This window comes from Orycteropus afer, unplaced genomic scaffold (assembly GCF_000298275.1).
Source record: "Orycteropus afer afer isolate SDZICR_OR568_19922 unplaced genomic scaffold, OryAfe1.0 scaffold00341, whole genome shotgun sequence".
NCBI classification, from domain to species: domain Eukaryota; kingdom Metazoa; phylum Chordata; class Mammalia; order Tubulidentata; family Orycteropodidae; genus Orycteropus; species Orycteropus afer.
Genome location: NW_006921928.1, coordinates 1,294,090 through 1,304,886, shown reverse-complemented (window position 1 = coordinate 1,304,886; position 10,797 = coordinate 1,294,090).

Genomic DNA, 10,797 nt, shown 5'->3' with positions numbered 1-10,797 from the left:
TTCCGAGGAGTGGCTGGTGGGTTTGAACCGCCAGCCCTCTGGTTAGCAGGCAAGTGTCTTAGCCACTATGCTACCAGAGCTCCCATGGCTTGGGTTAGGCCCACTTTAGTTTTCAAAGTGACATGTTAAATAGATGTCTATTTAACACTTTAAAGAGGTCTTTACAAGGAGCTGTGGTGGCATAGTGCCTAAGGCATTTGACTGCTAACCAGAAGGCTGGAGGTTCAAACCTATCCAGCCACTTCTTGGAGAGAAGGTTGGGCAATCTACTTCCATAGTGATATTGCCTCAGAAACCCAAGAAGGGGTCGCTATGAGTCGGATCTGACTTGATGGCAGTGTGTTTGGTTTTTTTGGTTTTTGCAGCAGATTTGTCCAGTGCAATACAATGTCTGATTTCTTCACTGCTGCTTCCATGGGTGTTGACTGTGGATACAAGTAAAATGAAATCCCTGAAAACATCAATCTTTTCTCCATTTATCATGATGTTGCTTACTGGTCCAGTTGTGAGGATTTTCATTATTGTGAGGTGTAATCCATACTGAAAACTGTAGTCTTCAATCTTCAAGTCCCCTTCACTTTCAACAAGCAAGGTTGTGTCATCTGCATATCACAAGTTGTTAAAGTGTTTACTTCCTATCCTGATGCCCTGTTCTTCTTCATATGGTCCAGCATCTCGGATTATTTGTTCAGCATACACCGCTCGTCTGTCAGTTTGCCATGTACTGTGGTGGCTTACATATTGCTGTGAGGCTGGAGGATATGCCATTGGTATTTCAAATACCAGCAGGGTTACCCGTGGTGGACAGGTTTCAGCAGAGCTTCCAGACTAAGACAGACTGAGAAGAAGGATGGGGCCATCCACTTCTGGAAAAATTGGCCACTGAGAATCTTATGAATAGTAGTGCAACACTGTGCCACCCAGGGACCCCTTAAATCAATATTTATTATGTTTTAATCTTATTAAAAATCCACATTCCCAGGCCTCAGCTCCAATTCACTGAGTTAGAAAAGCTACGAGGCAGGAATATACATTTTAGGGACATTCTTGTACTCACCACATGTGAATTACATTAGGCCTTACATTACACTCTGTGGGCATCCATTTTCCTACCTGTGTCCAGATTCTTATCCTAGATCTGACCTCCTTGGCTTCTTCCTTTGCCCCTTGTATGGATCTGGGCCCCAGCAGCAAAGAGATGACCCACTCTAATAAGGTATGTGTTTAAGAAAAGAGACTGTTTTCAATGATATGGGAAGAGTCTGAAGACACCAACCAGGGGTGATGCTGTACCTGAGCTGTCACTGCCACTAGGCCTGGAGGGCTTATTATCTGAGCTTGGAAAACCTCAAGGTCATTGGCCTCTTCCCTAAAGAGTTCCTTTAATGGCCCTGACTTCTTTCATGGGAAGGGCCAGTTCAGGGGTTCCCAGACTGTGGAGGGGGATTCTTATTCAGTGGGGCCAGATGGGGGATGAGAAATCTGCATCTTTACCAAGTGGCCCCAAGGGACTCTGATAAGAAATACTGGCCCCAATTGTCCCTAGCCCCTCTTGCTGCTGCCTTTTCAGGATTTTCCTGTCTTTTAGCAACCCTGGAGGCCCTCCTATCTAGGCAGGAAAAGGAGCCAATAAATAAATTCACACTAAGGTGCTAGAGAGTGATAACAGCTAATCCCTTCCAAGGGCAATTGCTCTCAGAAAAAAGGATGGCTCATGGAAAAAAGGCGATTTAACTCTAAAGAAAGAGTGTCTCCTGAAAGAATACCACACTTTGGCGCTGGAATGGGAGTAATATATGGACATGGGATGCCTGAAACCCCTCAAATCAGCCCCTTCTTCTGCTTTCCCGTGAGTCTGACTTTAAGCCCATTCCCTAAGTGGCTTTCAAATGCTTCAGTTTGTGGAAGCTTCATGAGGGAAGGGATATTTTTGTGTGTTTTGTTCATTGATGTATTCCCAGGGCCTGGCACCTAGTAGGTACTGTAACAAGCTTGTTGAATGGATGAATGAATGAAACCTTCTGTTCAGAAACCACGCCTTGGAAAATTGGCTCTTATCTAAAGTGAGGCATGCGCCCCCTCTTATTTCAGCCTTCCCCGTGGCCTGCCTGGGATTGAGCTGAAAAATGATTTTTCATACACGTCGTCCTCATTATAACATCATCCCTCAGAGCGAAGCTCTCTGACCACCCTGAAGACCTGTATTTAATGTGATGAAAGGTGATTTAATGGAGTTGAGGAGAGCGAAGCATAAAGCGGACAGCCGTTTCAGAACAGCAGAGCGGGCTGTCCCTCCAAGGGGAAGAAAAAAAAAAAGAAAGAAAGAAAAAAGGAAAAAAAAAAAATCTAACATTCTCCCCTAGAAGAGACTGGAATAAGAAGCTGTTTTGGTCAGCTCCATAGGAAGGCAAAAATGAAAGGCAGATAAGCCCAGCACCCTCCCCTCCCTGCAAGCAGATAACTAACTTACCATTTATTTACCTTGGAGCTGATTATGTACTGGGTTGAGGCAGGCAGGGAGATTTTATTGACACTTGGTCTCCCTTCACACATTTTTGCGACAGCCAGACATCAGGGACTGAGCTGCAGGATATTAAAGGATTTGGAAAAGTTATCAAGGAATGGGATATATTTATCAAAGCCACAGTGATATTAGAAAGCTGGGCTGCTGCTACACCTGGGTCTGCTACTTGATTTAAAAAATAATAATAATTCATCCTCCAGCTGGCTTTTGCACCTGGGTGAAGGCTGAGCAGTTCTGCAGGACCTCCCTTGGTCAGGGATTTGCACCTAATGATCCTCTTTGGGTCTGGCACAAAACTGGGCATGCTAAGTCTCACTAGGAGCCATGGTGGCACAGTGGTTAAGCGCTTGCTGTTAACTGAAAGGTCAGCAATTCAATCCCACCAGCCACTCCATAGGAGAAAGATGTGCCAGTCTGCTTCAATAAAGATTACAGCCTTGGAAACCCGATAGGGCAGCCCTTCTCTGTGTTTAGAGTTGCTAGCAGTTAGAATGTATTTCATGGCAACAGTTGGATGTATTAGGATTGGAGGAAGACTCATTAACAACTTATGATATGCAGATGACACAACCTTGCTGGCTGAAAGTGAAGAAAACTTGAAGCACTTACCGATGAAGATCAGTATGGATTATACTTCAACATAAAGAAAACAAAAATCCTCACAACTGGACCAATAAGTAACAACATGATAAATGAAGAAAAGATTGAAGTTGTCAAGAATTTCATTTTACTCAGCTCCACAATCAACACCCATGGAAGCAGCACTCAAGAAGTTAAATGACATATTACATTGGGCAAATCTGCTGCAAAACATCTTTTTAAAGAGTTGAAAAGCAAGGATGTCACTTTGAAGATGAAGGTGTACCTGACCCAAGCCATGATATTTTCAGTTGCCTTATATATATGTGAAAGCTGGAGAATGAATAAGGAAGACAGAAGAAGAATTGATGCCTTTGAATTGTGTTGGCGAAGAATATTGAATATGCCACAGACTGCCAGAAGAATGAACAAATCTGTCTTGAAAGAAGTACAGCCAGAAAACTGCTTAGAAGCAAGCATGGCAACACTTCATCTCTTGTACTTTGGATACGTTATCAAGAGGGACCAGTCCCTGGGGAAGGAAGTCCTGCTTGGTAAAGTAGAAGCTTAGCAAAAAAAGAGGAAAACCTTTAATGAGATGGATTGACACAGTGGCTGCAACAATGAGCTCAAATACAGTGATGACTGTGAGAATGACACAGGACTGAGCAGTGATTCATTCTGTTGTACGTGGGGTAGCTATGAGTTGGAACTGATTCAATGGCACCTAACAACAACTGGGTGCTTGCACAGGCACACATGCACAGGTACAAGTGATAAATTAGTGGGTTTTGCAGGAAGCTTATATCTGTGGCTTAAGCTAGATCTTTCCTGGGCTGAATCAATTTATAGCATGGCCTTCAAGTATTCCTGTATATCCTGATCAGTTTTAATTTGCAAGAGTTGGTTGGTTGACTCAAAGATTGGTATGAATGGGGCCAAATGAAAAGTCCCTAATGGCTTTAACCACTGCATTTCTCTTGAATGTTGTTACTAGTTGTCTTCAGCTCAGCCCCTGACTCATGCTGACCCCATGCACTACAGAACTAAACACCATCTGGTCCTGTGCCACACCCATGGTGGGTAGTGGATTGTACCTGGGTGATTCATAGGGTATTCATTGGCTGATTTTCGGAAGTAGATGACCAGGCCTTTCTTCCTAGTCTATGTCTAGGCTGAAAACTTCACTGAAACCTGTTCAGCATCATGACAACATGCAAGCGTCCGTTGGCAGATGGGTGGTGGCTTTGCATGAGGTACACTCTTCATGAATTGAACCCAAGTCTCCCGCATGGAAGGGGAGAATTCTACCATGGAACCACCATTTCTTCTCCTCTGGTGAATAGTGTTTATGTAATATAAGGACTCTTTACTTTCTAACAAGTAATACATAAGACTATACTACGAGTCACCTCTATTTAGCTCTTCCCCAAAATTTTTCACATGAATTATTCAGTGTATGACTGTTTCAATATGTCTGTCTTTTTAAAAAATGTTGGATGAACTTAAAACAGCAAGAGGAAGTGCCTGCAGTGCAAAATGATACCCACCTGCATATTTATCTTAAGAGAAGTCTTTAATGCATTCACTCAGGTGAAAATATCATTAATAGCAAGGACTGACCAATCGCCACCAGGACCCATGGTTAATCCAGGCTTTGCCATCTGATTCCAATTCATCAGGCCTGGCTATAAATTGCCTATATGTCTGAGTGATAAAAAGCAAATATAAATTTTCAAAAAAATTTAACCTTGCATGGTATATAAAGAGAATACATAATATTCTTGGGCATAAATATGTTGCAAGACAAACTCATTGTGTATACTCAGAATACATAATGGATTTTACTAAGACATATTTTTCTTCTAACCAGAAAAAAAACCCAGAAATTCTGCAGTAAACTATGGTTTCTGCAACTGTGAGATGTGAATTGTCTCTGGGCTTGGGGCTGGTCACCCTGTGGACTCTCAGTATCCTTCTAGAATGACAATAGTCTAGATGAGGGAGAGGAAATCTGACTGACACCTAGGAGATGGGAGACCTGGGAGCTCTAAATGCTTCTGGGGGAACTTGGTCCAATAATTTTACATGACTGGGTTCCAATTTCTGCACCCATGAATGGAGGAAGTTGACCCAGAAAGAAATGGTTTCTAAGGCAGTGCTTCTTAAACTTTCACATGCACGCAGCTCCTCAGGGGATCTTGATAAAATGCAGATTCTTATTTTGTAGGTCTGTAACAAGCTCCCAGGTAATGCTGATGTTGCTGGTTCCTTGAACCATACTTTGAGTGACAAAGTTCTAAGGTCCTTCCCAGATGTGATGGTCTAAGGCAATGGCGCTCACCCTTGGCTGCACATTGGAATCACCTGGGAGCTTTAAAACATTCCATTGCCCAGGCCACATCCCAGAACAATTAAATAAGGCTCTTTGGGGATGGGACTCAGGCAACAGTATGTTTTAAAGCTCCCTAGGCGATTCCAAGGTGCAGCCAAGGTTGAGTAGAACTGGTCGAAGGCTCCACACGACTCCACACACTTTGATGAAGCCAGCTATTTTGTGAGGTTTGCAGAATTATCACCCACGTAGGCTTGCTTGTGACAATCCATTAAATAGAGCAGATGCAATTCATTGCTATTGTGGCCTATACCATGCAACTGTGCCATAGAATCACAGCCCCCTCCCTGAACAGGTGGGGATGCTGAGCCTGTTTGTCCTGGAGACCAAGGCTGATGGTTCCATTATGAACTTTTGCAAGGTAATTGGCTGACACAGGGGGAACCTAGTTTTCTTTGTGTGTGTGTTTTAATTGATTCTTTACAAAAGGCCAGATTTGTGTTTGCAAATGCAGATGCCTACATGGGCTGGGTGGGCGGCACAGATCATAAATCAGAGCTAGGTGTTTGCATATTGAAATACACAGGTATATTTTTCCCTGCTTCAAAGAACTATGGGAGCTCTGGTGGCATAATGCCTAAGACATTTGACTGCTAACCCTTCAGAAGGCTGGTGGTTCAAACCCACCAGCTACTCTTCGGAAGGAAGATTGGGCAATCTACTTCCGTAGAGATACTGTCTCAGAAACCCAAAGAGGGGTCACTATGAGTCGAATCAATTCAATAGCAGTGAGTTTGGTTTTTTGTTTTTTTCAAAGAATTATACACTTTCATATTTTTCTTTAAACCCATGACCCTCTTTTCCTTTTCCTTCTTGCTTTTGGTAGAGACATGAGTATAAGAGAAACACATGTCTTTGCGTAGAAATACAATGGAGCAAGTAGAGCGGTGAGTCCACCTTGTTGCAGAGCCCAGGGGTTATACAAATTTGGAACTCTCTTCAAAATACATGCAATGATTTTACTTTTACAAATTTACAGAAAATGTGTAACTGTGAAAATATATTGCTATATATGTGTCAGGATATTGGAAGTGGTCTAAGTGAATGGTCCTGAAGTTTAACACATATTAAACCAGTTGTCATTGAGTTAACTTGAATTTATGGTGACCTAGGGTGTCGGGGCCGACTCGATGGCACACAACAACAACAACAACAAGGGTGTGTCAGAGAAGAACTGTGCTCCATAGGGTTTTCAATGACTGACTTTTCAGAAGAAAATTGCCAGGCCTTTTTTCTGAGGTGCCTCTGGGTGGACTTGAACTGACAACATTTTGGTTATTAGCTGAGCAAGTTAACTTCTTGTACCACCTAGGGACTCCTAAGGCTTATTAACTTCATAGCTTCCTTCATAGAACATCCAGCTCTGGCCCAAGAGAGATAAAAGACAATGCAGATGAATCTTAAAACTCAGTGCTATATACCCCAAACCCAAACTTTTTAGTAAAAATGAACAAACAAACAAAAACGAAAGAAATGGCTGGGGATACTCAATCCAAATAATTCCAGGGAGAAGATGAGCCTCTGCTCTCTTGTGATCTTGAACTGTAACAGTAGCCATGAGTAATATCCAGGTGCATCAGAGCCTTACTCCTCCGAGTGTGGTCATAGATCAGCAACAGCATTGGTATCACCTGGGACCTTGTTAGAAATGCAGAATCTCAGGCTCCACCCAGACCTACTGAATCAGCCCCTGTAATTTAACAAGACCCCCTAACTGATTGTTGTGCATATTGAAGGTGGAGAAAATACCACTGGGAACTTAGAGAGCACAGAAGAAGATTAGGGAGGTAGTTATGAGTCAGTTTGTTCATTAGTGCATTCATTCATTCTTTCGTTCATTCAGTCAACAAATATTCTTTGGATGCCTCCTCTGTGCCAGGAACTGTGATATGCTAATTAAACAAGATCAGTAAAGAGATCTGCAGCAGTGACTCCTCACTCCTGGCTTTTCCTTGCTTCCAAATTGCTTTCCCTTACTGCTCCCATCTTCCAAACACACATCCTCACACATGCAGTGTGATCCCTAGTTCATGACATTTTGTTGGGGTAGGAACTTACTTGTTGGAGTGCAAATAACTTGATGGGTTATACACTAAATTCCTTAACTCTCCTGGCAGAGTGTGTGAAGTTGGGGTGGTGGTAAGGGTGTTGTTGTTGTTAGGTGCTGTTGAGTTTACTCTGACTCATAGCTACCCCAGGAGCTCTGGTAGCATAGTGCCTAAGGCACTTGACTGCTCACCAGAAGGCTGGCGGTTCAAACCCACCAGCCACTCCTCGGAAGGAAGGTTGGGCAATCCTACTTCTGTAGTGATACTGCCTCGGAAACCCAAGGAGGGGTCGCTATGAGTCGGGGCCGACTCAACGGCAAACAACAACAACAACAACAACAACAACAAGACTGGCAGTTCAAACCCACCAACCATTCCTCGGAAGGAAGGTTGGGCAATCCTACTTCCGTAGTGATACTGCCTCGGAAACCCAAGGAGGGGTCGCTATGAGTCGGGGCCGACTCAACGGCAAACAACAACAACAACAACAACAACAACATAGCTACCCCATGAGACAGGGAAGAACTTCTCCCATAGAGTTTCCTAAACTGTAATCTGTACAAATTTCCAGGCTTTCCTCCTGTGGAGCCGCTTGGTGGGTTCGTACCTCTGACCCATCTGTTAGCAGCTGAACGCTTAACCATTGGACTACCAGGGCTCTTGTGATAAGGATACATCTCTGGAAGTTCATTAACACTACACAATAACAGCTAGCTGGATAGGGCTTTTAGAACCACCGCCCTATCATGTCAGCCCTAGGTCTCCACCCTGGCTCTCAGCTTCTAGTTAACTCCTAATCACTTAATTCCCATGGTTTGAAATGCAGGAGGATGAGAGTTAAGAGGTCTGGCTCTGGGTTTGAGTTCGTAGATAGCAGTCCTGCCACTTACTGGATCTCTGCCTGTGGGTAAGTTAGAACAATCCTTAGTTTCCTTGTCTGTAATGTGGACGAAGGAATAGTACTTATGTGTGTGATGAGGATGAAACAAGATCATCCACAGAGTGTAGGAAAAGTGAGCCTTACAGTAAATGTGAGCTGTTGCCTCTGCGGCTGCTAAAGCCATAGCAGTTGCTTACCAGTTAGTATGAATTAGATCTTACAGTGAAGTTTTGATCAGGGTGATGGGAGAAGGGTGAAGCTACTTGGGGAGGTGCATGAAGATAGATGAAAGGGCTAGCTTCTCATCCATCACAATTTCAGAAAAATTTTTTATTGTGATTTGGGTGAAAGTTTCCAGAGCAAATTCACTTTCCATACAGCAGCTCGTACACACTTTGTCTCATGACATTGACTGCAGTTTCCCACAGTGCAACATCTCTCCTCCCACTTCCTCCTCATAGTTACCTCTTCCCTATGTCCTTCCCTCTCGTGCACTCCTGCCCCCTGTGCATATACTGCCCTTCTATTCTCCCATGATTGATCTCTCCAAGGAGTGTATCTACCTATCTAATGTAAACGTTCAGCTGATATGCCTGTCTTTTGTTTGGCTGGAAGTTACAGGAGTGGTTTCTATTCCAGACCCGAAGGGCAGCCAGGAACCATAGTCTCAGGGGTTCCACCAGGTTCCAACAGACCAGCAAACCTGGTCCCTTTTTAAAATCATTTAAATGATTTTGAGTTTTGTTCCACATTGTTCTCCCACTCTATCCAGGATCTCCTAAAGAGATCCCCCTCTGAGTGGCTGACAGTGGTAGCCGGGCACCATCTAGTTCTTCCGGTCTCAGAATTGTATAGGCTGAGGATTGCGGGGTGTACTAGTTGCTTGGACTAATAGTTTCCATGCATCTTTGGTTTTCTTCATTCTTCTTTGCTCTGAACAAGGAGAGACCCATGGTTTCATCTAGATGGCCACTTGCAAGCTTTTAAGATCCTAGTCACTACTCGCCAAAGTAGAATATGGAACAATATTTTTCTGTAGTGTGTTATGCCAATTGAGCTTGATGTCCCCTGCAACTATGGTCCTGAGCCCACAGGTCCAACTACTCACTCCCTCTGTGTAGCTGGCTGTGGCCAAGGCGTGACTACAACCTTGTCCCTTGTCAGCTCTACTATATACCTGGGAATTCTTACAGAACATACAAACACACTTGTAGAAACATTTTCTGCCAACTTGGGCACACTCCAGCCTGTATAGACATACCTAATAGTTCAGCCTGTCCACCCATCTATCCACCCATATATCAATATTTGCCTTCACTGACAATGCAGTACTGTATGTGCAAAAAGGGTTCATCTTTGTTGTCTGTACCTCCCATGCACCTCTCTATGTTTTCCTCTTCCTCAAAGCCACTGATCTATCACATTTTTTGAAGGAGACTAGCTCAGAGAGCAGAGTGTGAGATGCCCTTTGTGGGGGTGAGGAAGAAATAGCAAACCACAGGATTTCAAGGGCTAAAGGCTGTGCTCATTACATCTTGGTGAAGGCCAGCCTCCCCCCATGCATGTTTGCTCTGTTTATCCAACAAAACATCAAACTTCTGTCCTCTCATTAACCCTTTACTTCTTCTTTGTTCCTGATTTAGAACCCCCACCCTCTGATTATTTTTAGAGCCTTGAGAAGTCAGAAGTCACTTCTGTTTACAGAGAGGCCCCAGAGCCTTCAAAGGCAGGAGGGAGTGTTAACAGCACCCAGCTCTCTCCCCAGGCCCCAGGTCCCGCCCTTTGCAATATATTCTCAGCACTTGGCTCAACAGAAGGAAAAACACAAAGGAGCCAAATCGTTTCATTCTCTTAGATGTTTACTTTCTCAGTTTCCCTTATGATCTATATGAGTCAGAATTTAAGATACACACACACACACACATACACACACATGCACACACTTTTATGTTTTTCCCTACAAAGAGGGTAGGAGCCCAGATGGCCACCTGCACAAGTCAGGGTTTGTGAAACCTGTACATTCCATCCTTCTCCCTCACTGCCTCCTACCTTCCTTTCCAATTTCTCCCCAGGACATTAAATCGACAGCCTCCACACCAGGCCAGGGGTGAGGCCTTGAGCAACTTATGGAATTCTGGGTGCCTTTCAGTGGGCAATTCCAACAAGATCCCAGGGTTCCTGGTTGGAAGAGCCATGTTGTCGTTAGGTGCCGTCAAGTCGTTTCCGACTCATAGCGACCCCATGCACAGCAGAACGAAACACCGCCCGATCCCATGCCAGCTCCATGATCCTTGCTATACTTGACCCCATTGTTGCAGCCACCATGTCAATCCATCTCATTGAAGGCCTTCCCCTCCTTCATCGACCCTCC